The 25962-nt window shown below is 37.7% G+C and overlaps 1 protein-coding gene across 2 annotated transcripts in view; it reads left to right on the top strand.

Moving 5' to 3' along the window:
• Positions 1-25962, top strand: part of LOC144972418 (dual specificity mitogen-activated protein kinase kinase 6-like) — a 69353-nt gene that overhangs the window by 32108 nt on the left and 11283 nt on the right. The window lies entirely within an intron of this gene.

Here is a 25962-nt window from a genome sequence, read left to right as displayed (position 1 = left end):
ACCCTAAATTAAATTTTGAGTATGCATTATTGACTAGATTCATCTCGACATCTCGAAGTCGAGCTTTTTTTCCACCCAGCTATGCTTACGTAGCTGGCTGGGTCTCTTAGATCTGGTGGAAAGTTCTTTGCGATCCATAGGATAGGAAGCAACTATTTTACTGTTGGGGGGCAGCGTGGCTCAGCGGTCTTTGCTCCGCACCCGGAAAGTACCGAGTTCGATTATTCGCCGCTGCGCTAGTGGCTTTGAGCAAGTCACCTCGACCTATTTCATTTTGCGGCGCTGCACTGCGGCTGACGCCTGGATTTTTCAGTCTTCCCTTGGAATAGACCCTAGAGAAAAAAATTCCCGTATGGAATGAATAACGGGAATTTTTATTTTTATATTTATTTTATTTACCACTGCTGTGCTCCGACTACTACTACTACTACTACATACTACTACTACTACTACTACTACTACTACTACTACTACTACTACTACTACTACTACTACTACTACTACTATACTACTACTACTACTACTACTACTACTACTACTACTACTACTACTACTACTACTACTATACTACCACACTACTACTACTACTACTACTACTACTACTACTACTACTTTACTACTACTACTACTTACTACTACTACTCTACACTACTACTACTACATTAATAACCACACCACTCTTCACTACCATCATTATTATAGTCAGAGCTATCAGAAAGTACATTGTTGATTTATTGAGCTCGATGAGTTCGCGACTAGATACCTACACGACTTGTGATCGACGGATAGATAAGTATAATAAATGTGTGCTCGTCGTTACTCCATTACGATTGACCCACTTAATGTGATACATCCGCGTTACGTGACCTCGCATCGGATTGGCGTTGTAGTCGTCGGCACGATGGTTGGATCGATTCCCTTTGCCGTGATAATGTGTGATCCCCATTAGTATTCATCTGGTCCTCCATACCCTTTCTTGTCTCTTACCTCTTACTAATCTACTGCTACTAACTACTGCTGCTGTTGTTGTTGTTGTTGATGCTGCTGTTACTATATCTACCACTTCTACTAATACCGCTACTACTACTACTACTACTACTACTACTACTACTACTACTACTACTACTACTACTACTACTACTACTACTACTACTACTACTACTACTACTAATACTGCTGCTACTACCACTACTGCTAATACTGCTGCTACTACCACTACTACTAATACTGCTGCTACTACCACTGCTGCTACTACCACCATTACGACTAGCACCACCACTACTACTGCCACTGGTGATGATTTTGCTATTTCCCTGTTGCGTCTGTCGCATGCATAACGTCCATGGTTAAAGGTGACACAAATACTCATTTATCCTTTAATTACAAGTCGAGTTCCGTTCTAAGAAATCACCTCGACTATCGTTTTAACTGTCGTCTTTTGAGGCCACGACCAACGCTGAGATATCTCTAATCTCCGCCCACAACTGTTGGCCTTTGGCCTTCAAACATGACGTGATGAAATATACTGTTGTTATTGCCCTTGTTGTTTGTTTGGTAGTGATTTGTTTGTTTTTTTTAGTGTGTGTGTTTGCGGGGGAGGGGGGGGGTGTTGTTCTGTGTTTATTAGTTTGTTTTTGTTTCGTTGTTTTTTTTTCGTTTTTTTTTTGTTTTGTTTTGTTTGTTTTTGTTTTTGTGTGTGTGTTTTTTGTCTGTTTGTTTTTAATCGGCGTGCATTTTAGTTTGCACGTCTGATAACCTCATGGGTTCATTGTTGTAATGGAAATTTAAAAAATGACGCACAATATCGTCCATTACAACAATGTTAAACTAGGCCCATGAGCGGGTTTTGGATGTCAGACCTGCATGTATGGACACGTCGTTTTTATTGTTAAGTGAAAAAAAAAACCCCGCTCTCCTCAATGTACACATTAATTTTGAACGCTTGTTTATTTTTATTAGTTAAGCTGAACATTCCGTCATTTATAGGACATAACATCGTTTTTGAGACGATTGGTAACACATATGTACAGAATATAATATGCTGCCATGCCGTGCACTGGCAAAACTTCAGCGAAGAGCTGTGGTCTTTTCTGCCGTACTCAGAAGGAACAGATTCAGATAGCTCGCCCTTCAAATATTAATGATCGATTAAAATGGCTCTCGTTTTGGCAACAACAACAAAACAAACAAACAAAAAAAAAACCCAAAGAAAAAGCTCTGAAAACCAGGGACTCATAAAGTTCCCGTATTGTCTAACGTTTTGAGCACATCCAAGGATTCCCCAGGTGAAATACGTTTGTTCTTTGTATTTTTTAGTCCCTTTAATCGAATCTTTATTATTGCCACACAAAAAAAAGGGGGGGGGGGGGGGATGGGAGGATGCTTCTAGGCCAAGGTGAGAATGATGTACTTTAATCAATTTGACTTTCTTCTCTTTGTTGTTTTTTTTTTTTTTACATTTTTATTTTTAATCTTATCAGATCCCTTTTTGAATACATAATTAAAGGTGTGTGAGTTGTGGCTGACCGATAACCCAGTTATTTAAACCAAGTGGATTGTTATACCGATTTTTCCCTGATAGCCGAATGTAAATGGACCGACCATTGCAGACTTGCCTCGTACTACGAAAAATTCGTAGAATTACGAAATTTTTTACTCCAATTTCATAATTCCTTGAACATTCCTGAGTCATTAAAACTGTTGAAAATGAAAGTTGGTGACAGAGTGCGTAATTACAAGAATTTTGGAGTGATATCTAATCATTGTGAGGGCAAATTATTGATCTGTAAAGTTATCCATGGCGACTACAATTTTAATTTTATAATCTAAAAATATACGAATTTTTAGATTTTCAAGTAGGCATGGGCAGGCCTGCCATGGTGACATGCTGTAGCAAGATTCATCTTCTTTTAACACGCGTTATCTAATCTTTATAACTGTGTACCCCGGGATTATTTTTTTCTGATAAATTATTTCAAAACCAAAAAGAAAAGAAAAACAATCAAAAAGTGTTTTGAGCTCATGTTTTTTTAAATTTTGGCTGGTGAGGAATTTTGAGCCAGAAACGAACTTTGACCAGCATTGGAGCTGTAATGATTTTCAAATTTTTATTTATGATTCATGTCCGGTTTTGTTTTTTTTTTTCATTTCTTTTCTTTGATTTTTTTTTCTGGTATTGTTGGTGGTGTTGTTTTTGTTTTTTTTTTGTTTTTTGTTTTTTTTGTTTGTTTTTGTTTTGTTTTTTTATATATATATATTTTTTTTTTTTTTTTTTTTTTTTGGGGGGGGGTTTATGTTTGTGTTTTTTTTGGGGGGGGGGGGGGGGGGGGGTATTTTGTATTTGTTTGTTTTTCATTTTGTGCCCCCACTGTCCATTCATCAGTGGTTTGGTAGATGGATCAATGAGATATGGGCGGTCGGTGTAGGCATGTTGCAATAGACTACTATATTATTATAGTGTCACAAAGGCTAGCAATAACCAATCATTACTACTGTCCGGTTTGATGCAACAGAAACAGATAACATTCAGCTTCACGGACCTTGCTGATGGCTCTACACTTAAATTCTTTCGATACCCGGCACCATTAGAAGGTTCCAGAAGATTTAGATTATAATTAATAATAATTATACACATTTATACAGCGCTCATTCTCGTGTAAAACACAAGCTCTGGGCACTTTACAATATAAATTATCAATTTTAAGTGGGGGAAAAAAAATAAAATAATAATAATAATAATAATAATAATAATAATTCATAGCCAAATCAAGGATTCATAGAGTAGCAATAAGCAATCATTACTACTATTACTAAAAACTATTATGAATAATTTTTTTTTCCATTTTGCTTTGTATTCAGTCTTTCAGGCGATCAAACACACACTTTGTTTATGTACTCTAATTAGTTTTGCCGGAGGGGAAAGTCGAGTGGAATGGCGTCCCGTGAAAATGTTTCAGCCAGTCGTGTTCATATAATATTGTATTTTGCAGGTCTGATAACCCAAATTGCTATGGGCCCATTGTTGTCTCAAAGCAATCCAAATAAATGCTGTCCGTTGCGACAATGTTAAAGCAAGCCCATAAAAATTGCCTTCGGCTATCAGACCAGCATGCATATTATGAACGCGTTGGTTGCAGCCATTGCAAAAGGGTAATATTTATTTTATCATCAAACTTTCCCTTTTATTTCTTCCCTTTTCTTTCTTTCTTTCTTTCTTTCTTTCTTTCTTTCTTTCTTTCTTTCTCATTTTTTCTTTGTTTTTTTACTTTATTAATTTCTTTCTTCTTCTTTTTTCTTTCTGTCTGTCTGTTTTTCGTTCTATCGATCTTTTTTTTTTTTTTTAAGGTTAAAGTCCGTGAAATCAAGGCACCTGTCGGCGACACGTTTGTTTTCCATGTGTCCAAAGCTGCGGGTCTATCAGTCTATGTAGATAGATAACCGTATTGAGGACTTCGTTAAAGTATAACGTTTACAATGTGTCACCAGAATGATATTCATACCTGTGCATCGTATCGTATTATATTCTATTCATTTTTTAGGGGGGGGGGGGGGGGTTAAAATGTTGGGTTATTTTTCTTGAATATTCCTTGACTGGTTTAAGAAATATTTTTAAAAAATCATTTTTATAGATAATTGCATGTGTTAATGTATATTAATTCATCCTTGAAATGCATAATTGTTATTGTTATTATAATTAGTAGTAGTAGTAGTAGTAGTAGTAGTAGTAGTAGTAGTAGTAGTAATAGTAGTAGTAGTAGTAGTAGTATCTTATTTATTTTTAATTCTTGTTTAATTTCTATATCTACCTGTTTATTTATTTATTTGTGTATAACGCTGTCCTTGCTTTGACTTAAGTATTGCTTCTACATACGCTCTTTAAACGATATTAGGGGTTGAATTATCTGTGGGATCCGCTTCATTTCTTTTGGGTTTACGGAGTGAGTCATTATTAAAAGTAAAAAGCACATAAGTGTGACCTATATCCTGGAACCCCCCCACCACCTCCACTCAACCCCAACCCAACTCCACACCTCCCACCCCCAAAACAATAAAATAAAATCTGCATTCCTCGCCCACTCCCATAATGTATGCATAGTTATCACTGAACCGTTCTTTTTTAATCCATCTTACAATCCGGATAACTCACTCGGGATCCCCCCTCCCCCATCCCTGCCCCTAACCTTCCCCTGATACGGGGAATAAAGGGACGTACGTTCTTTAAGCACAAGGCTCTTCAATTGAACTTTATTTTGCTCTTGTCGCACTTTGTATCAAACTCAATGGCCGTGATAATAATGATAATATATGTAAGTCGGGATAACCCACTCGGGATCCCGCCCCACCCCCACTCCCACCACGCACGCGCACACACCGCCTTTGACTTCTCTAAGGGTGTGGCAACGCCCACTTATTTTTCTGCGTTCCCTGTCCGACCTTGGGGAAATTTTCATGAGTTCCGGTGTTGAAATAGCCATAATGAACGGCTCGTAAATCAGGATGTGTCACCGTATTACTGTTGACCAACGTGCACTTATTTGCAGGGCTGGTAGCCCAAGTTATTATGGGCTCATTGTTGTAATGGAAATCTCGAGAAGTGACGCAAAATTTTATCCATTTTACCGATTTTGAAAATAGGCCCATAACTGCGTTTGGATGTCAGACCAGCTTGAAATGTTCGGTGTTTTGTTCTTTGTCGAAGCTGTTAATATTCATTTTTGTTCATTACTTTTTTACAGTCGACAGCTACTAGCAGCTTAATAACATTTTGACTTGTACTCTTTTACATAATGTGAAATTGTATGGATACTTCAATTTGATAAACGAAAACAGATATTGTGGACGTTTCGATGTAACCTTAAACGTTTATAGTCTGATTAGTACGATTTAATATGACAACGTCTCGTAAAAAGGACTAGCTAAAAACAATAACAAAGGACTGACTGGCGTCAATTTCGTTCAATCTATTAACTTAATTTAAGACTCTCATAACATTTCGGATAAACTTATCTTAAACAAAGTCAATTACACAAAGCCGTACTCTGACCACCCCCCCCCCCCCCCCCTTACCCTAGTAAAAAAAAAAAAAAAAAAAAAACTATTTTAAAAACCACGTATTAAAATGTTGGCCAGGCTTGGGCGTTATTGACAAGATGAGAGTCGTTTTAATCGATCGATATTTTGGAAGGATGAGTTTTCTGGCTATAATTTTATATACGCGTTTTTGCGGGTTTTTTTTTTTTTTTTTTTTTTTTTTTTTTTTTTTTTTTTTTTTTTTTTTTTTTTCTGAGTGCAGTATAAAAGATGAGTATATAGTATATGTTATAAATCCAAATAATCCAAGCAAGAAAAAAAAATACAAGTTCTGATAAACGTATGCTGTGCACGATGACAATTCAGGGGAAGGGGAGGGGGGGGGGGAGGTGCGTTTAACAGTCAATCATTCATGTCGATTTTTATAACGACGCAATTAATTACAATAATATTATATGCTTTGTTTCCAACATCTGCCTCTTATGATAGTTTTTTTGTTTTTTGTTGTTTTTTTTTTTTTTTTTGATTAGATAAGAGTGGCTGGAGATCCGAAGGGGTTTTGTTTGTCAGGGCATTTGCAGTAGCGTGTGTAAGTCAGGGTGTCACCGGAGGCCAGTGACCGCTCCCATCACAGGTCGTTGTCAGCTGTTGTCAGTTGTCTAGGTTAGGAAGACGAGGTGACCTTTTGTGATAGGGGTTAAGTTACTCGGCAGTAGTTGTGCGTAACGTATTCAACCAGGTAAAAAAAATATCTTTTTATATATATCCATGAATGTGCTCAAGGCGCTTTACAATGGGTCCCTGACCAATAGCAACATGTAACATTTAAGACGGGACATGATGTCTGTTAGGGGATATTACAATATTTTTTTTCAGGCAGAGACATCGCTGTTAACGGACAGGTACTCATTTTACACCTGGGTACGGTGAGAGAATGTGAGTAAAGAGCCCTTTTCAAGGACTCAACTATGCGCCAATCCGAAAGCGAGTGTCATACCACAAGGCCACATAGCCGCACCAGTTACCTGCCATACCCCGGAAAAACTCGTATTTAAAAAAATTTGGCCAGAAAACTTTGGCCTGCAAATATCGTACGATTTAAATTACCCTCACCCTGGCAAAATCTCTCAATCCTGGGACGACGCGAGGTCTTCCGATCCGTCAAGTCCCAAGTTTGAGAGATTTCTGGCCAAAATGTTCAATACATGTAGGAGTTCTTTTTTTTTTTTTTCCAGCGCACGGCAGTTAACGGGTTAAATCTGGATGGTATGGCGGATGTGATGTGTGTCCCCGCTTGATTTGTTGACAGCATCGATTTGTGTATTCTATGTTACAATGTATACCGTGTATGTATCAGTTGGTGTCGTGACCCTGATGGAGAACTAGCTCTGATGTCAATGGATTGGAGGCTCACATGATCCTTTTTTTAAATTTTAAAAATTATTATTTTTTTTATTTTTTTTTTTTTTGGTTTGTGATTTGTTAGTTGTTTTTTTTTATGGGGGAGGGGGTTGTTTTGTCTTTTGGATCGCTTTATGTTTTTGTTTTTGGCGTTTTTTAATGTAACCTAGTGGAGTCATGAAGTTTTGTTTTTTTTTTTTTGTTTTTTTAATGTTTGTCTTTGCTGTTATATTATTGTATCTCAGATAGATTATTATATTTGAGGTATCCAGTTTACTCCTCACTGGGGAGACAGAGAGAGAGAGAGAGAGAGAGAGTGAGAGAGTAAGGAAATATTTTTCCTAGTACTCAACCTCCCCCTCCTCCCCCCCCCCCCCCCCACACACACACAAACACACAACGGGACTTGAACCAATAATCTTCAGCTCGGAAGCCGAGAGTCATAACACAGGACATCAAAAACCCGTGCGGGGCTTGTGGGTCTTTTGTTGGGGGGGGGGGGGGGGGGTGGTGTTGTTTGGTTTGGGGTTGTTTTTTTAATTTTTTTTTTTGGGGGGGGTATATTTTTATTTTATTTTTTACTTATTTATTTATTTATTTATTCCAAGAAATTACTACATTGCTCTCTTCATCTCTTTTTTTTTATGACCGTTAAGTCTTGCGCAGGATGCAACAGCCTTTTTCGGCTATGAATTCAAAATGATGCTATGGCTGGAGTCAGGCCGTGGCTGACTGTCGCGTTCTGCCGCAATGCAGCAGACCTTCCTTCTATTTCTCTACGTTTTTGGTCAACCGTCCGTGCAGTTGCTGGTGGGGCCTCTCATAGCTCATTTGGTAGAGCACTCGCTCCACATGCAAAGGGACGGATTTCGACATAATTTCTATATTTCTTTCTCTCTCTCTCTCTCTCTCTCTCTCTCTCTCTCTCTCTCTCTCTCTCTCTCTCTCTCTCTCTCTCTCTCTCTCTCTCTCTCTCTCTCTCTCTCTCTCTCTCTCTCTCTCTGTTTTGTGTGTTTGTTTGTTTTTTATTTCTTCCACCCTTCTTTGTGTTTTTAAAGTCACTGAAAATTATTCTTCATGATTTGTTTGCCTGCTCGGTTAACGGAAACGGATATTGCATTATCGTCGATAAGCATCTCAGCATGAATTCAATGTCAACGGACGACATGCTTAGAGTTTGAGCACTTTAAGTGGGAAGACTGTACTGCAATCATTGGCAATTGGTAGATCCGGTTTTCTGACTGTACTCACGCATTATTATTATTATTCATTATTATATTATTTTATTATTATTATATTATTATTATTATTATTATTATTATTATTATTATTATTATTATTATTATATTATTATTATATTATTATTATTATTATTAATTATTATTATTATTATTATTATTATTATTATTATTATTTATTATTATTATTATTATTATTATTATTATTATATATTATTATTATTATTATTATTATTATTATTATTATTATTATTATTATTATTATTGTTATTTATTGTTATTATTATTATTATTATTATTTATTATTATATTATTATTATTATTATTATATTATTATTATTATTATTACTGTTATTATTATTATTATTATTATTATTATTATTATTTATTATTATTATTATTATTATTATTATTATTATTATTACTGTTATTATTATTATTACTGTTATTATTATTATTATTGTTTTTTTTTGTTATTATTATTTATATTAATAATAATGATATTGATGCTGCGCGTTTAGGTAAAATATTCACAATATCCGCCAGCCGGGTTTAACGTGCCAAAACACAAAATTATGCGTAACCTTGAACGCTTTTTTCTAGTCTGAGAAGTAATCACCAAAAATGGCTGTCGAAAACCCAATAACACGTCGATTTCCTTCCTTCTGATCTCTAGATAGTATGCGCTTGGCTAAGAAACTCACAATATTGCCATCCGGAAGAATAACGGTCAAACACAAACTATTTGTAACTTTGAACGTTTATAGTCTGGTTAATATACTTTAGTGAGAATTTCGCAAAAACGCGGATGGCAAAAAACAACAAAGACCTGAGAGGTCAACATCATACTATCTATAGGCTACATCTTACGTTTAAGGGGATTTCCCCAGGCTTTTGTAACTTTCCCACCTCCCTTCCTTCATCCTGCATCTGGCTCCACCGTCATCCTAGGATTAGGATCAAGGTAATAGGAGTCTTGAGATGACCATTAAACTTATGGGGCTTATGATTACAAATGAGGCTGAATAGAAAGGTCACCGAAATAAGTGGCTTTTCCAAACAAACAAAAATATAAATGTTAAAGAACGATTTATTAAAAATAATAAATTTAATGTTATGCCTCTATAGATAGTATGAAGTTGACGTCACTCAGGTCTTTGTTATTGGTTGTTTTTTTTTGTTTTTGTTTTTGTTTTGTTTTTGTTTTTTGCCATCCACGTTTATGAGTAAGTCTCACTGAACTGTATTAACCAGACGATAAACGTTCAAGGTTGCACATAGTTTTGTGTGTTGGTCCTTTATACTTCCGGATGGCAATGCTGTGAGATTTTTTAGCCAAGCGCATACTATCTATAGCCTGTATTTGGCTCGACACTCGTCCTGGAATTAGGGTAAGTGTATGAAGATTAACATTTTAAAAAATTAAAAAATGTAGTCCCTCAGAGCCATCGGCACTTGGAACCCGGGTTTATCCAATTCCCAATTACTGCTGGGTAGACAAGGGGGTTAGGGAAAAAAATCTCGATCTTGATCCATATGTGTGTGAAGAGAGTGCTCTATCAACTGGGCTATCGAACCCCCACCCCCCCCCCCCCCCCCCCCCCCCCCCCCCCCCCCCCCCCCCCCCCCCCCCCCCCCCCCCCCCCCCAACAGTCTAAGATGACCGGTCTGTTTATTCGGACAATGATGACAATGTTATATTATGCGTGATCGTGAACGAAAGATCGATGAAGTAGGAGTCTTGATGAAGATTCGATTTTTTAGTTTATTTTTTATTGTTGTTGTGTTTTGTTTTTTTGTTGTTTTTTTTGTTTTTTTTTCAAAAGTCCATTTTAACTCATATGTTTTCCCGTCATCCTTCATTCAAATTCAGCTGCACGCTCGTCCAATGATTGGGATAAGGACAAGAGATTGGATAAGGATAACCAATTAAGTTTATGCAGCCAATGTTTACCGTAGATGATTGATAGAAAGGGTCAATGGTTTGGGAGGCAGAGGAAAATTTGGTTTTGTGTGTGTGTGTGTGTGGGGGGGGGGGGTGTTCAGATCCGGAAGTTCCGAAATGCAAATTAATTTTCCCATCCCGGATCATTATCACTTTATTTCAACTGCTGCCCCCCCCCCCCCCCCCCCCCCCCCCCCCCCCCCCCCCCCCCCCGACTAACCTTAACATTCTGTTGATTATACCCTAACCATGATGGCATTCACGGCCCTTTTACCTGTTGTGACGCGATACCGTTTTGGGGCGATTGGTCACAAATAAGAGCTCTCTATCCTTTTTTTTTTTTTTTTTTTGACAGGTAGAAGCTTCACGCAGGCAACGTGATGACTTCCTGGTTTCTCATCTCAATGTCCGAGCGAACCAATGTTATACCTTATATTATAATTATATATAATCATGCATAGCTATATTTATTTATCTATTGGTACATAAGGCACGGGGGTCCGATAGCTCAGTTGGAAGAGCACTCGCTTCACACGAAAAGGGACCGAGATCGATCCAGGGTTCAGTCGAGATTTTTTAAAAATTACCTCCTTCCCCCCCCCCCCCCCCCCCCCCCCCCCCCCCCCCCCCCCCCCCCCCCCCCCCCCCCCCCTGCCCACGGTCTGCTGCATCCAAATATAGCGTCCTATCTAAAGAGTAGCATGCCATTGTCCGTTTCGCGCTATAGATACCGGGGAGTAAATGGCTCTGAAGGACTGCTTTTATAAGGTACATAATATGTATTGCGTTATGTGTGGCATAGATGACAGGAGGACTTCTTTACAAGAGGACAACATTCGAACTCATGCAAACGGTTATGTAAAGACTATTTATCGTCAATGTATGCTACGCCTTAAGGTAAAACAATCACAAATTCCATCCACCAAATTCAACATACCAACACACAAAACTGTGTGTAACCTTTAACGTTAAAAGTCTTGATTGGTATAATTTATTGAGAACTAATCACTGACAGGCTGGCTAAAAATAATAACAAAGAGCTGAGTGAGTGACAGAATGGCAACTGGTATGAAATTGCGGGAGTTAAGGGTCAATCACGACGTGTACTTATTTACAGGTCTGATTAGGCAAATTGTTAAGGGCTATTATTGTTGGAATGGAAATTATACTTTACTTACTTATCCTCTTGGTGCCTCAGTTTCACCGAGCTGCCGTCTTGAAATTTCAAAAAAATTGTAGTTTCCAACGAAAAAAAAGAAAAAGTCACTATAAATAGCATACGAAATAAATAATTTCCTCTCCGGATGGTCCAAAAATGCACCACAGTCCTGAATATAGGTAGGTTCTAAGAAGCTTGGCTTTCCTTCTCAACAAGATTTGTTGAGCCAAAGAGAACAAGGCAGCTCTGTAGCTGGAGCCAAAAATATTTCGTATTTCTACAAATTTTTCGTAGTTCTAGGCAGCTCTGGTAGCACATAAGGCCGACACAGTAGATCTCCAAACATCACGGTTTGCTTTACATCTCTGCCCACACCCACCTCTGGGTCTTTGTGTCACGCTCCAGGGTTTCCCTCTCCTTGTTTCATGTGGGGTCCATCTGAGGGCAACCCCTGGTAAAGCATCATGGTTCATCCTTATACTCTAAAACCGAGTTTCACTTATTTGCATGTCTCATTGTTGTAATGGAAATCTCAAGAAATGACGCAAAATATTGTCCGTTTCAACAATGTTAAACTAGGCCCATAATTGCGTTCGATGTCAGACCTGTATAAACGTATACGTCACGTCGTCTAAAACCAACGCACGCAAAACATTGTACATTGCAATAATGTGTACATAGTATGGATCGGAATCGAACCCAATTTACAAGTCCAGTCATTTATTTATTTATTTATTTCACCCCTGAAGATTTGTTTTATAAAGCGTTCGAAACAATGTGATATTAACATATGAGAAAACACAAATCATGCAGTCAGCAAAATATTCTAAGATCCACGAGCGGCCGGCTTCAAAAATACCACAAACGTGTATCGATCCATTTCTATTTCCGTCGAGTACCTATCCAGAAATATATTCGGATCCCTTTTAAATAATCCCAATGTAGAATTTTCACCCAAGTAGATCTAAATATATCGGCTTTGAGAATTTTTTCTTTCTTTCTTTACCTAGCTGTTAAAAGGAGAATAGTCGTTCGTCACTTGCTAGTAGGTGAAAGGCGGGGACCACAAAAAGTACATATTATTAGCATTTATTTATTATCTTTACTAAAAGAATTGGAGCCTTCGGTTTGAGTTTCGTCTTTGATTTGTTGGATTTTTGTTTTGTTTCGTTATGGTTATTTTGTTATTTTATTTTATTTTAGAAGGTGGGGGGGGGGGGGGGGGGGGGGGGGGGGTGTTTGGTTGGTTGGGTTTTTGTTGTTGTTATTGCGGGGGATTGGGGTGTTTGTTTTTTTATTATTTTGTTATTTGATATGTTTTGTTTTCTTTTTCTGACTGATTCTTAACGTATCCAAAACAATGTGTTACGTGTTAATAAAATATATGAGAAAACCAAATTTTTCAGTCATCGAATAAATAAATAAGAGAGAGACCCACGAAACGACCGGCTTCAAAATACCACAAATGTCCATCGATCCATTTCTATTTCCGTCCTGGATGTATCCATATTTGATCCCTTTACAAATCCCAAACAGAATTATCACCCCTGGAAATAGATTTGGCGTGACAACGAGTCATTTAGCACTGTTGATAAATGCCTCGTCTGCTTGTTCGCTGATGCCGGTGGTGGTGGTGTTAAAATGATAAGGTTATCCGGCGGTGATTGAAATACCGAGAAATAAAAAAAAGACAATAGATAGGAGAAGAAGAAGAGTGAAGGAGGTGGAGGAGAAAAAAAATAAAAGAGGAGGAGGAGGAGCATGGAAATGAAAAAAAGAAAAGGCTCTGTTGAGATCATTAATTTTGTGGCGAGTTATGTAATGTTTGAAATTACACAATACTGCGCCTTAGTATTTGATATACGTCTCTCTCTCTCTCTCTCTCTCTCTCTCTCTCTCTCTCTCTCTCTCTCTCTCTCTCTCTCTCTCTCTCTCTCTATCTATCTATCTATCTATCTATCTATCCATCTCTCTATCTATCTCTAACTATCTCTCTTGTCTATCTCTGTCTCTCTCCTTCTCTACGCCTTTATCTATTTGCCTATCTATTTATCTATTTTTCGCGATATTATCCGTGATCGTATTATCCATGATGATTTCTGAGGTTTAACTGTTATATTATATTGATATTGGCATTGCTCAATGACCAAAACTTCATTCAATGTCTCCCGCATTTTTTAAATAAGTTTTTTTTTAAATTTAATCAATTTGAGTTTAACGTCGCAGTTTCTATGATGTGACGAATGCTTCGTGTGGTTATATTTATCTACAACCCCGTTTTTGTTAAAAGGGGCGGGGAGGGGGGGGGGTGGCTGAGTGGTTAAGGCATTGCATGTGACCCGGAAGGTTCCCTGTTCGAGCTCTTTTGTTGTTTTTTTTTCTTGGGTTAGATTATTAAACCCCAATATTTGCTCACTTTGGACAACATCGGTGATTCCTGTTGATATCAGACATCTTGTTTGATGGATTATCTAATTTATTCCTTCATGGAATGCCTAGGCCTCGGTATCTAATTTGGGCCGTGGCGAAAGGGCGTAATTTTATTCTTCTCTCTTTGTTACAGAAATAAACGTCGTGTATTATTATAAATAGAATATAATTATGTCATTAAAATATTAGCCAATATTCTTCACGTTCGGTGGTAATAAAATTGTTATCCTTGATGCAATGTCAAGGTTGACGAGCTCATAACTTCTTCTTCTTCTTCTTCTTCTTCTTCTTCTTCTTCTTCTTCTTCTTCTTCTTCTTCTTCTTCTTCTTCTTCTTCTTCTTCTTCTTCTTCTTCTTCTCCTCCTCCTCCTCTTCCTCCTCCTCCTCCTCCTCTTCCTCTTCCTCCTCCTCCTCCTCTTCCTCCTCCTCCTCCTTCTCCTCCTTCTTCTTCTTCTTCTTCTTCTTCTTCTTCTTCTTCTTCTTCTTCTTCTTCTTCTTCTTCTTCTTCTTCTTCTTCTTCTCCTTCTTGTCTTTCCTATTTTTTTTATTTCTTTTCTTATTGAGGTCAATGTCGCATTGCCTTTTTTTTACAATTCTATTTTCCTTGGAAACTAGTTTTAAGGAATTGAAATATGGGCTATTGACAATTTCTGTCTTCTTTCTTTCTTTTTTTTTTCTTTGGTATATTTTGTTTGTTTGTGTGTGTGTGTGTGTGTGTGTGTAAGAGAGAGAGAGAGAGAATCCGTCATAATATTATGATATTTACACCACACCTGGCAGATGTACCAGGTTTAAAAGTGTTTTTTGACAAGATGACGGTCATCTGAATCGATCGATATATTTGAAGACCAACACGTGTTTAGTTTTGTTTGTTTTTGTTGTTTTTGTTTTTTTTTAATTTTTTTTTTTTTTTTTTGGGGGGGGGGGGGGTGTTATTGTTTGGTTTGGTTTGTTTTTGTTTGTTTGGTTTGTTTTTTTGTTTTTTGGGGGGGGGGTTGTGTTTTTTGTTGTTTTTTTTCTGTTTTTATTTTATTTTTTTATTTTGTTTGTTTGTTTTTCATTGTAGTGTATATCAGTGCCGTGACCTGTTTGAACTGGGTCAAAGTGACTTGTATGCCATCTACATTACATCTAATTGGTGTTCATTAAATGTCATATTGTATTTATAATATTTATGCTGTAGTAGAGAGAAAAAAAAAAAAAAAAAACAACCCCAAACAGCAATCGTCGCCTTTGCTTTGCATCTGCATACTGCCTGTCAACAGTTAACAGCCCCGGTGTTTCAACAAGGAAATACAACCCAACGTGAGATTTACGGCTCGAGAAGCTATTTATTCATTTGACTAACTATTTATTATTTATCTATTCATTTATATTGATTCGGTTTGTTCTTTCTTTCTTTTTCATTTTTTCCTTTTTTTTTTTCTTGTTGTTGTTGTTATTGTTGTTGTTTTGGTTTGTTTTTTGGTTAATTTGTCTGTATTTATTTTTTATTAGTATGGTGGGTAACAAGCAATGACCGGAAGCCGAAGCCATGAGGTCACACCTTCCTCACTTCCGGTTCAACACTCCTTGGAAGTGTGTAACCATTCGTCCGGACAATGCGTAAACAATAGATAGGTTATGTGTTGAATCATACGGTGGCAAAACTATTTTAGTATATGTAGCAGGATGTATGTGCAGATTCTTAGGATTTCGGGGCGTAAAAGAACGAGGATGGAATGGTTGATCTTATCTTTATTGACGACCAGTATTTGTTTGGGGTTAGAACATTAAACGTCATCACTCTTGACACTAGGAGATCAGTTGCACAATGTCGGTATCCAGTCCTTTGACACTTCCAAAGAGTTTGGGACCAGTGTTTTGACATCACACTATTTTGTTCTCGATTGCTACTGTCTATTTATCGCTTCAGAAACCATGAGCACCTAAAAAGACCACTTTTTTTTTTTGGGCTCAAGTTAAAAGCGCGTTTTACAGATTTTTACCCTTTGTTGTTTACATAATACTGGCATTTTTTTCAAGGAGGGGGGGGGGGGGTGTAGATATGTTAAATCGGTAATCCGATAAGCGTTTACAACGACGCCAGCCAATATAATAATTATTAAAGACAATAAATAAGAGCCCATATTTTCCATTGACAAACGGGGTCAGTGACGCATGTTGTTGTCCTCCTCCTGTACGCCCGCATTTCGTCTCGATATAGGTCTACCCTGACAACGGGGCTTTGTTTGAAAATCGATATAATATTGTGCTGTCAACCTTTTTTTTTTCTTTCTAAATATACGTATGAATAAGACGTGCTTTGGACTGTTTTAAATAATATGCGCGCGCGCACATACACAGACACACACACACACACACACACTCAATCGTGCATGCAATATAAATATTTGTTATATTTTCTGTGTTGTTGTTGTTATTATTATTATTATTATTATTATTATTATTATTATTATTATTATTATTATTATTATTATTATTATTATTATTATTATTATTATTATTATTATTTGGTTTTTGTTGTTTTGTTTGATTTTTTTTTTTTTTTTTGGGGGGGGGGGTGTTTTTTTGGGTTTGTTTTGTTTTGTTTTTTAAATTCGATTTCTTGGTTTTTTAAATTTCTTTATACATCCACATACTCAACAAAGCAGTTTTATTTGGGGAATTTGGTGGGGGGGGGGGGGGGTGAGTCATTGGAGATGAAGCTAAAAGTTACCTTTTATACGCCAAATGCATCATATTACATTGTCGCAATGTCAAGTTCAATTTTTTAAATCTCACCAGGGGTAGGTTCATGTCCGATGATGCGTCTGTCTGCCTTTAGCATTGGACGGGTTGGCCATAGATCGATTATTGATCTGGGGAGTTGGATAAGTTTGGAGTAGACACTATATTTTGTGAATGGAAGGAGCTCTAGCTTGTTGGTGGTGGGGGAAGGGGGGCGGGGGAGATATTGTTACTTCTGATGTTATTGCCGTCGCCGTTGTGCAGTTGGGTTGTTTTTTGTTTTTTGTTTGTTTTTTTTTTTTTGTGTGTGTTTTTGGTTGTTTTTTTTTTTTTGGGTTTTTTTTTTTTGTTATTGTAGTTGCTGTTGACATTGTTTTGTTGCCGTCGTCGCTGCTATTGCAGTTAAGTTGTTTTTGCTGCTGCTGTTCTTGCTGTTGTTCACGTCGTTGGTGTTGTTGCCGCTGTTTTTTTTTTTTTATTGTCAAAGTTGCTGTTATTGGCCTTGTTGTTGTTGTTGTATTTGTTGTCATTGGTAGGGATGGGTATGTTAATGATTAAAATGAAAAATACCAAAGTCAGTCTTATTTTCTTCTTTACCCAGAAAACACGATAATTTTTTTTTTTTTCCTGGAATGTGCGTTATCTCGTTTCATTTTACTTCCTCCTCATTGAATATTAAAAACGCTATCCCTCGAAATACTCTATGGTTGCAATCTAACTCGTGCATGTTTTTATACGTATCTTTATGCAGATCGTGGTTAATGTCACGCATTATCTATCGTAAGCGACAAGTTTCACATACCATCATATCAACGAGAGAAAAAAATACGATATAACTTTATTGATGATTGGTCAAAAACGACATATTATGATACAAATAAAATAAATACTGCCCGACGTGTACATGTATGCAGGTTTGACATCCGTTATGGACCTAGTTTAACATTGATGTAATGGACAATATTTTGCGGGGGTTTTTTGTTTTGTTTTGTTCGTTTGTTTCTTTTTGTTTATTTGGTTGTTTTGTTGTTGTTGTTGATTTTTTGGGGTTTTTTTTTTTTATTGTTTTTTTATTTTTTTTATTTTTTTTTTTTTGTTGTTTTTATTTTAGATTTCCATTACAACAATGAGGCCATAAGGGATTTGGTTATCAAACCTGCAAATAAGTGCACGTCGGTACTGCCAAAATGCTTAATTGGATTTTCATTGCTGGAGATTGAAATTATATTGGATTTGATTTTTATTTTAAATAGCATTGAGATTTCCAGACTAACGACCCAATATTGTTACTTGAGCTTTTATATAGCGCAATATCCACTATAGCTGCTCAAAGCGCTTTACAAAGGGGTCCCTAAACGACAGCAACACTGAACATGAAGGACGAGACATGACGCCCTGTAAGTGATATTCCAATTTTGTTTCCCCGACATATACAATGCTGGTAACGGCTAGGTACTCAATTTACACCTGACGAGTTAGTAAGGTGAGAGAATCTGAGTAAAAAGCCTTTTCCAGGAACTCAACTTTGCGTCGCTCAGAGCGGGACTCGAACCCCTGACCTTCCAAGCGAGTGTCATACCACCACACTGCTGTACTCTGGGGGGGGGGGGGACAACCCATATTTTAAAAGTTGGCCAGAAAACGTCCTTCAAACATCGATCGAATTAAATGACCCTCACATTGGCAAAAACCCTCAAACCTTGGACTTCGCGAAGTCTTCCATCAAATCTCAGGTTTGAGAGTTTTTTCAATGATGAGGATCATTTATATGGATTGATATTTGAAGGACGAGTTTTCTAGCCAAATTTTTAAAATACGTGTCTTTCCAGAATATGGCGTGCAGTGAACTAGCTAATACTCTGTATCTCGTATTGTCACATCGTGCGATTAGTCAGAAAGAGGTCACGGTACAGCTCTACGGTGACAGAAAACTTTTACCTCAAAATATAATAGAGTACAATTGATTCATTCAAATAGCCTGTTGGCAATGGCTAGAGCCTTTACTGAACTGAAGTCTTTGAAGTCTTGGGATTGAGTCTCTTTTGACAATGTTTTGAGTCATTTTTATCAATTTATAATTAATATGTATTTTGCGAAGCCAAAAAAAATGTCTGGCCAAAATTAAATAAAAGGTGCTGTGTCCGTGTTTGGCAGACATTGTTATTTCGGAATGCTGAAGTTGTCGATGATAAAGTCTGTGGCCGACTGTCTGTTTATCGTGTCTATCCGCCTGATCGCGTTGTCCTATAGAATTCTTTGAGCGTGACAGTGTTAAAAAAAAAAAAAAAGAAGAAACCACGATTCTCGACACTCCGGCATTCCAGACGTGTTTGGCATTGCTGTACGTTTGGTGGAATATCTGCAGCTGCTTCTTGTACTACATAATAATAATAATACGTATAATAATCTAATAATATATACTGTTGCTTGTCGGCTGTTTCTGCTCTTTGACAATAATATTATGAGTGCTTTTCAAGCTTATTAATTTGTGTCCTATGTATACATATATGTGTGTGTGTGTGTGTGTGTGTGTGTGTGTTCTTTCCTAACACATCGTCGTGATAAGGCGTAATGTAAAATATTAATTTAAAATATTATAGGGGAAAAAATGGATTTAATCACGCCTTTATCATCATCCGCTTTTGGCGAGCTCATGTAGGAAGGAGGGTATGGAGTTGAAAGAGAAAGACAGGAATATCATTTTAGGTTGCACTGAATAAGCAAGGGGAATTCAGTCCCACACTTAGTTGAATATATTTGCATCATCAGTGGGGCCTGGACTACGTCGGCCCACTTGTCATCGATGTGGAAACCGTCCGAAAGATTGCGACCCACGCATTGGCGTTTGGACTTGTCGTTTCGGACGACGCATGATTATTCTACTGTACTATATTCTGGAAAACCCCATATTTTAAAATTAGGCCAGGAAACTCGTCCTTCAGATATCGGTCGATTTAAATTCCCATTTAAATCGATCGATATTTGAAGGACTAGTTTTCTGGCCAAATTTTAAAACATGGGGTTTTCCAGAGTATGGCAGTATTGTGGACAGCTTCTCAACCAAAGATAGCGGTATCAATCCCGGATGCGGTCGAGATTATGTCCGTCCCCGTGCCCGTCCAACCCAACCCACCCCCCTCCTTCCACCTAGGCTGTGATTGAATAATAACTGGGGACTGCTAGAATTAGCACAAGGTACATTGTGCTGTGATAAGAGTACTATGAAAAAGATGGCGAGCAGTTACTACAATCCGTTTAATGCTGTCGAAACCGAGATTAACTCCGTGTGGTTTTAATGGAACAGGAGGTGGCAATGTATCGTCTTGCAACAAATAAAAGCGATGTTAAACGTGGTCAGTGATTCGTTGGGCGACACTGATCTCAAAACTCTGGTTTTGGCGTTTTGAGCTTACGTTAGGCACTTTACAAACATTACCTCATTTGATTCAGGTATAAATGAGTAACCGGCAATAGCTAAACATGGTGACGGGTATGGTAAAAGTTCTATTTTTAAAATACGCATAACAGACGACTCAGGACTATATGAAATGGAAGTTTGAATCTAAATAAGTTTAACTGAATCACCGAGAGGCGCATTCATATAAGGAGAAAGCGCGCTACATAAAACGTTGCTTTATACAATAATGTTCTGATGTACTGCTGCTGAGTTATCTGTTGTACCAGGCATGACCAGAATATTACGGGAATTCCGGTTAGGTGGGATAGCAGCAGCTAGAAAAGGGGATTCCCTCTGACTTCCCCAACTGTTACATTGTTAAAATGCATATCTCAAGGTTGTCAATTGTCCTTATATTTACGGAATTCGGTTTGTTATTATAAACCCTCAGTATATTTTCCAATCACCTGATAAACGGGGGGGGGGGGGGGGGGGGGGGGGGGGAGGGGGAGAAAGCAAGCACATGATGTCATTTCACTGAAGTTTAGCACTCAGAAAGGGGTCGGTCTATGTATTTGTGTAAACGTTCAGTAAATTCTTACCTCCTGAATTGGCAACACTGATAATATTATCTAGATACAATTCTTTATTTTGAAAAGTTCAAGGTCAAACTTGTTCTTAGAATAAGAAGTTGGGTACGTGTTGTTATGAATCATTGCTTCCATCAGCATTGATGTTATTCTTTATACTTATACTACATCGCAACCTCGTATTTATAATTTTTGACCTAGGTCACCTTTGCGGAATGAAAATTATATGAATATTAAATTCATACAGAGTATTTCAATGGATTTGGCATGCCTGATGCGCTCCGTCAGCTGGCCATAAGGAGACAAATTTGTTTTGTTTTTTAATACCGTGCAAGTTGCCTGTCGTGTGCCCTTTTTGTAATTGTACGTTTACGATAGAAAGGACGAAGTTGACGTCACACAGCTCTTTGTTACTATTTTTAGACTGCCGGCTTATGATTAGTTCTCACCAAATTATATCAATCAGATTATATTCCCTAAAGGTTACACACAGTAAGGGCATGTTGGCATGTATATCCTGGCTGGCGTATGTTGTGAGTATTTTACCTAAATGCATAGCATCAGTAGCTGTCAATGCCAGTTACATGTTCGTGCTTGTCAAACGGGTTAGGATATTTACATGTATAATGCGTTGCCCAATGCAGGGGGGGGGGGGCTTACATAAAATGTGTTGGGAATTTCATGTAGCGCATGGCCCATCCACCAAAGAGACCACGATACACTTCTCATTACTTTTTGTGTCATTTCAATTTTTTTTTATTGTTTATTGTTTCGCTGACGAGAGTTTGCACCCGAAACATTCATTGTTTTTTACGGTTTCAATCGAATCGGAAGCGCAATCCTTCCCATTTTCACCTCTGTATTGAGATAGTGGGGGGTTCCTGATAGCTCAGTTGGTAGAGCCGAGATCATTCGCGGGCGCAGTCGAGATTTTATTTTTTTGACACCCCCTCCTGTCCACCCAGCAGTGATTGGGTAGCTGGGACTGTCGGAAAGTAGTTTCCGATAGACGAGCGTGCTATACAAAGGATAACAGTATAGATAGAATGCGCTTGGCCAAGGAGTTCACAACATTGCCATCCGGAAGTATAACGGACCAACACACAAACTCTGTGTAACCATGAACTTTTATAGTCTGATTAATACAGTTTAGTGAGAACAACTCACAAACGCGGCTGGCAAAAACAATAACAAAGGCCTGAGTGACGTCATCTGCATACTATCTATAAAAGGTACGAAATTGACGTCATTTAGCTCTTTGTTGTTGTTTTTAGACAGCCGTTTTAACTCACTCAACCCTAACACCGACTATATCCGTGGTTTACCAGGCTTACTTTTACCCCATGCCTTTTTATTACAATTTTTCTGAGACAAATTATAGGCGTAGTATCAAAGCTAATGTTCTTAATTTTTACATGTTAATGGTAGTTGAATAAAACTATTTGGTGTACTCTCATTTTAATGCATTTTTTTCCAATATTGAAAAGTAGCAAAAATCTCTAGGATTGAGTGAGTTAATGTTTAGTTCTCGCTAGATCATATCAGACTATAAACGTTCAAGGTTTCACACGTTTTGTGCGTCGGTAGGTCATATCCGGCTGACTGATGTTGAGTTGTTTTAACCTAAACGCATAGCTTCACCGTTAAAGTTAAAGAGAAGGCAGGTGGTTGCCGACCCCTGTTCCACTTCCCGATTCCCACACGAGCATGACACATGCAACATACACTCGAGTCGACCTACCGTGATACACTTTCAACTCCGTGCAGCCGTGCGAGCCGTAAAGCAGCAGAATGGAGTCAAGTAAGGTCAAAGTTCGTTTGTTCAGTCGGGCACACGGTCGTGCAATGTGCTGCTGGCTCGTGGTTTGATAGGAATATTAGGAGAGTGGGGTTTAATGACTAATGAATAAAGTTGTTTCTTTTTCAGTTGATGTGAATCTCTATTTCCGTTACTAACATCTTTCAATTTCAATACAATATTATTATCTATCGGTTACAAGTACGGACTTCAACACCTCTGTAACCTAGATTCGCGCGGTTGTATTTACATACCTATGCCATCTTGGTAAAAACGTCAAGGATAGAGGTCGAGTTTGACTGAAGTCGTACGCCGCTTGTAAAATTAACTCTTGTTATGTCATAGTTTGCCCTATGTAATGTCCATATGTACGGTTTTGTAATGGAATTTGAGAAAAACGATAGCGTGAAACAAAACGATTAATTCTCAATAAACGGTATTAACCCTCTCCTTACCAACCATAGGAAAATCGTCATATTCGTTACGATACAACCAACATATTTCTTATTCAAATTTCATCATGAAATTTAAAGAAAATGAACAGTGTGTTTTTGAGCATGTTTTACTAAAGAAATTGTTTATCGCTAGATCTTATGCTATTATGTTCGAGTGATAAAAAATTAATTTTTGTGTTAGTTGAATGTGAGGTTTTGGGGAGAATCCTGAAAATGGCTGGTAAGGAGAGCGACTATAAAAGTTCATTGTTACACAGAGTTTTGTGTGTTGATCCGTTATACTTCCGGATGGCAATGTTGTGAGTTTCTTAGCCAAGCGCAACCATCTTTATTCAACCCCAACTGTATTCCAGTTCCCGTACCTCCTTCGAAGTGAAATCTGTTGCATGAGGTCCTACAGTGGATAGGACCACAAATCAAGGAGAGGAGAGGACAATGATCTGTCGCCGATTGCTGCAGTTGTCAGTCATCTCGGCGAATGATTAGGACAGGTGGTGGCCTGCTGTTGCTGGTGATGAGGGCGATAGGGCGATGGCTGGACCAAAAAACGAAAAGAAAAGGATTGTCATGTACGGTGCACTTTGATTCGAACTCAGGTCATTGGCCTCGCATTTCATTACATTGACAGGCCTACACGGGTTTTCACCCCCCGCATTGTGGACAATTCTGTATTTATTTATTGTCATATAAAACGTAGTCCTTCGGAGCACAGTTTCTACAGAAGGAACGAAATTGACGTCACTCAACTCTTTGTTATTGTTTTTGTTTGTTTGGTCAGACATTTTTATGAATAAGTATCACTAAATTATATCAATCAGACAATAAATGTTTACGGTTTCACATAGATTTGTGTGTTGTTACGTTATATCCGACTGGCGGATGTTATAAGCATTTTGACTAAACGTACAGCATCAATATCAATTGATGAAAATGAACCCAAATTCGCCCCTCCTCTCTCCCACCACCACTCTTTAAAAATAATTTTTTTAAAAGAGATAGGCCAAAGGCTTTTTTAGAAGTCTTAAATTAAAAAAAAAACTATGTGTAACCTTAAACCCTTATAGTCTGATTGATTTAATTTAATAAGAACTACTCATGAAAATGGCTGGCTAAAAACAATAACAAAGACTTCGGTGATGTTAATTTCGTTCCATCTTTTGGGAGTAAAAGTTTTGCGGCCAAAATGTAATAAAGGCGTTTTTGGCAATTCCCGCCAGTGGCTACAATCCATATTACTTAACAGAACGAGGTGCAATCATAATCAGCGGGCTTTTCCCACGCATGGCTGATAATAAGGTGTTGGTTTGCTGGTATCGATCATATTATTATCATAGACTCATAAAGCACGAGATGGTGCCTGAATCACTTCTTGGTTGGGGGAACTCGATTTTCCATTTGAAACCGGAGAGGTAACTCATTGCTATATTATTATTATTATATCTTTGTCTACCCTCTCCTTTACGTCCTTCTTCCTGTATTCTGCCCTTTGTTTTAGATAGAATGAGGCGAATAAGTAAATACCCAGTCACACTTTTAAAGTATCTGCAGGAAAGTGATCTCCTGCAGAAATTGTTAATAAACATTTTTTAAAAAAAACAAACACGTAACTATTATGGTTTTATAAAATGTTATTACAACAGTATTAACGTGATAGAGCAGACATGGCCTATCTTGGCTGATCAAAATTGGAAAAAAAGCTAGAAACGGGGGATTAATGACATAAATAATGTTGAAAGCGCCGTTAAACACCTAAAAATAAAAACAACGCTGTTACTGCTCTCTTGATGAAAATGGTAAAATTTGAGTTTAAAATGTAAAAATAAATAAAAATAAAATTCCCTCTGTTTATCCTATAGGGGAAATTTTTCTCTTGGATTTATTCCAAGGAAAGACTGGAATAACCCAGGCGTCAGCCGCAGTGCAGTGCCTCAAATTGAGCTAAGGCGAGCTGACTTGCTCAAGACCACACAGTGCAGCGGCGGGTGATCGAACTCGGTACCTTCCGGGTACGAAGCAAAGACCGTACCGCGGAGCCACGCTGCCCCCCCCCCTCCCCCCCCCCCCTATATATATATATGTGACCCACCGTGTCAAAGCGGTATTATGTCGGGATACACTAGGTTAGGGAAATTGAACTCATATCCACAAATATCAAACTTGGGTTTACTTTCTCTACGTCATGGTGGAATATAAATACTATGTATTGCTTTGCAAAATCTTCTAAAGTCCGATTTCTCATCATTCTATCTCTAAATTTACATTTTTGGGTTATGAATCATCCCGACATAATACCGTTTTGAGACGGAGGGTCACATATATAGTATATCTGTCTCTGAATCCGCTTCTTAAAAGGATAAATTACGTGACCCGCCGCCTCAAAGCGATAATATGTCGGGATGAACTCTTGTGTGCTGGGAATTGAAATAAATAACCACAAACATGAAACTTCTATTCCAAACCTGCCCATTCGAAAATATTAAAATTAATAATTCTCAAGAAATACAAATTGTAGTCGCTTTAGTTAACTTTTAAAATAAACAAATTTACCCTCACTAGGGATAAATAAATAACACTTAGCGGAAGAGTAGCGTCCCTTGATTGGACGTCACCCATAGTCTCTGACGTCACCGGCGGAAAAGTTATTAGAGAGAGAACGTCATGTTGGTTGTGCGCATGCGTCTGTCGTCCTCTCTCATTCCCCATTCTTTTTAAATTATGTAGTCTGGCATAAAGCTTTCATTTTTCAAAAGAATTTAATGACTTGAGAGATATAGGAAATTCTGAAATTG

This window comes from Berghia stephanieae, chromosome 5, assembly GCF_034508935.2.
Source record: "Berghia stephanieae isolate SIO BIC M18660-M18661 chromosome 5, UCSD_Bste_1.3, whole genome shotgun sequence".
NCBI lineage: Eukaryota > Metazoa > Mollusca > Gastropoda > Nudibranchia > Aeolidiidae > Berghia > Berghia stephanieae.
The sequence above is the reverse complement of the archived record's forward strand: the minus strand, read 5'-3'. Positions and strand labels throughout refer to the sequence as shown.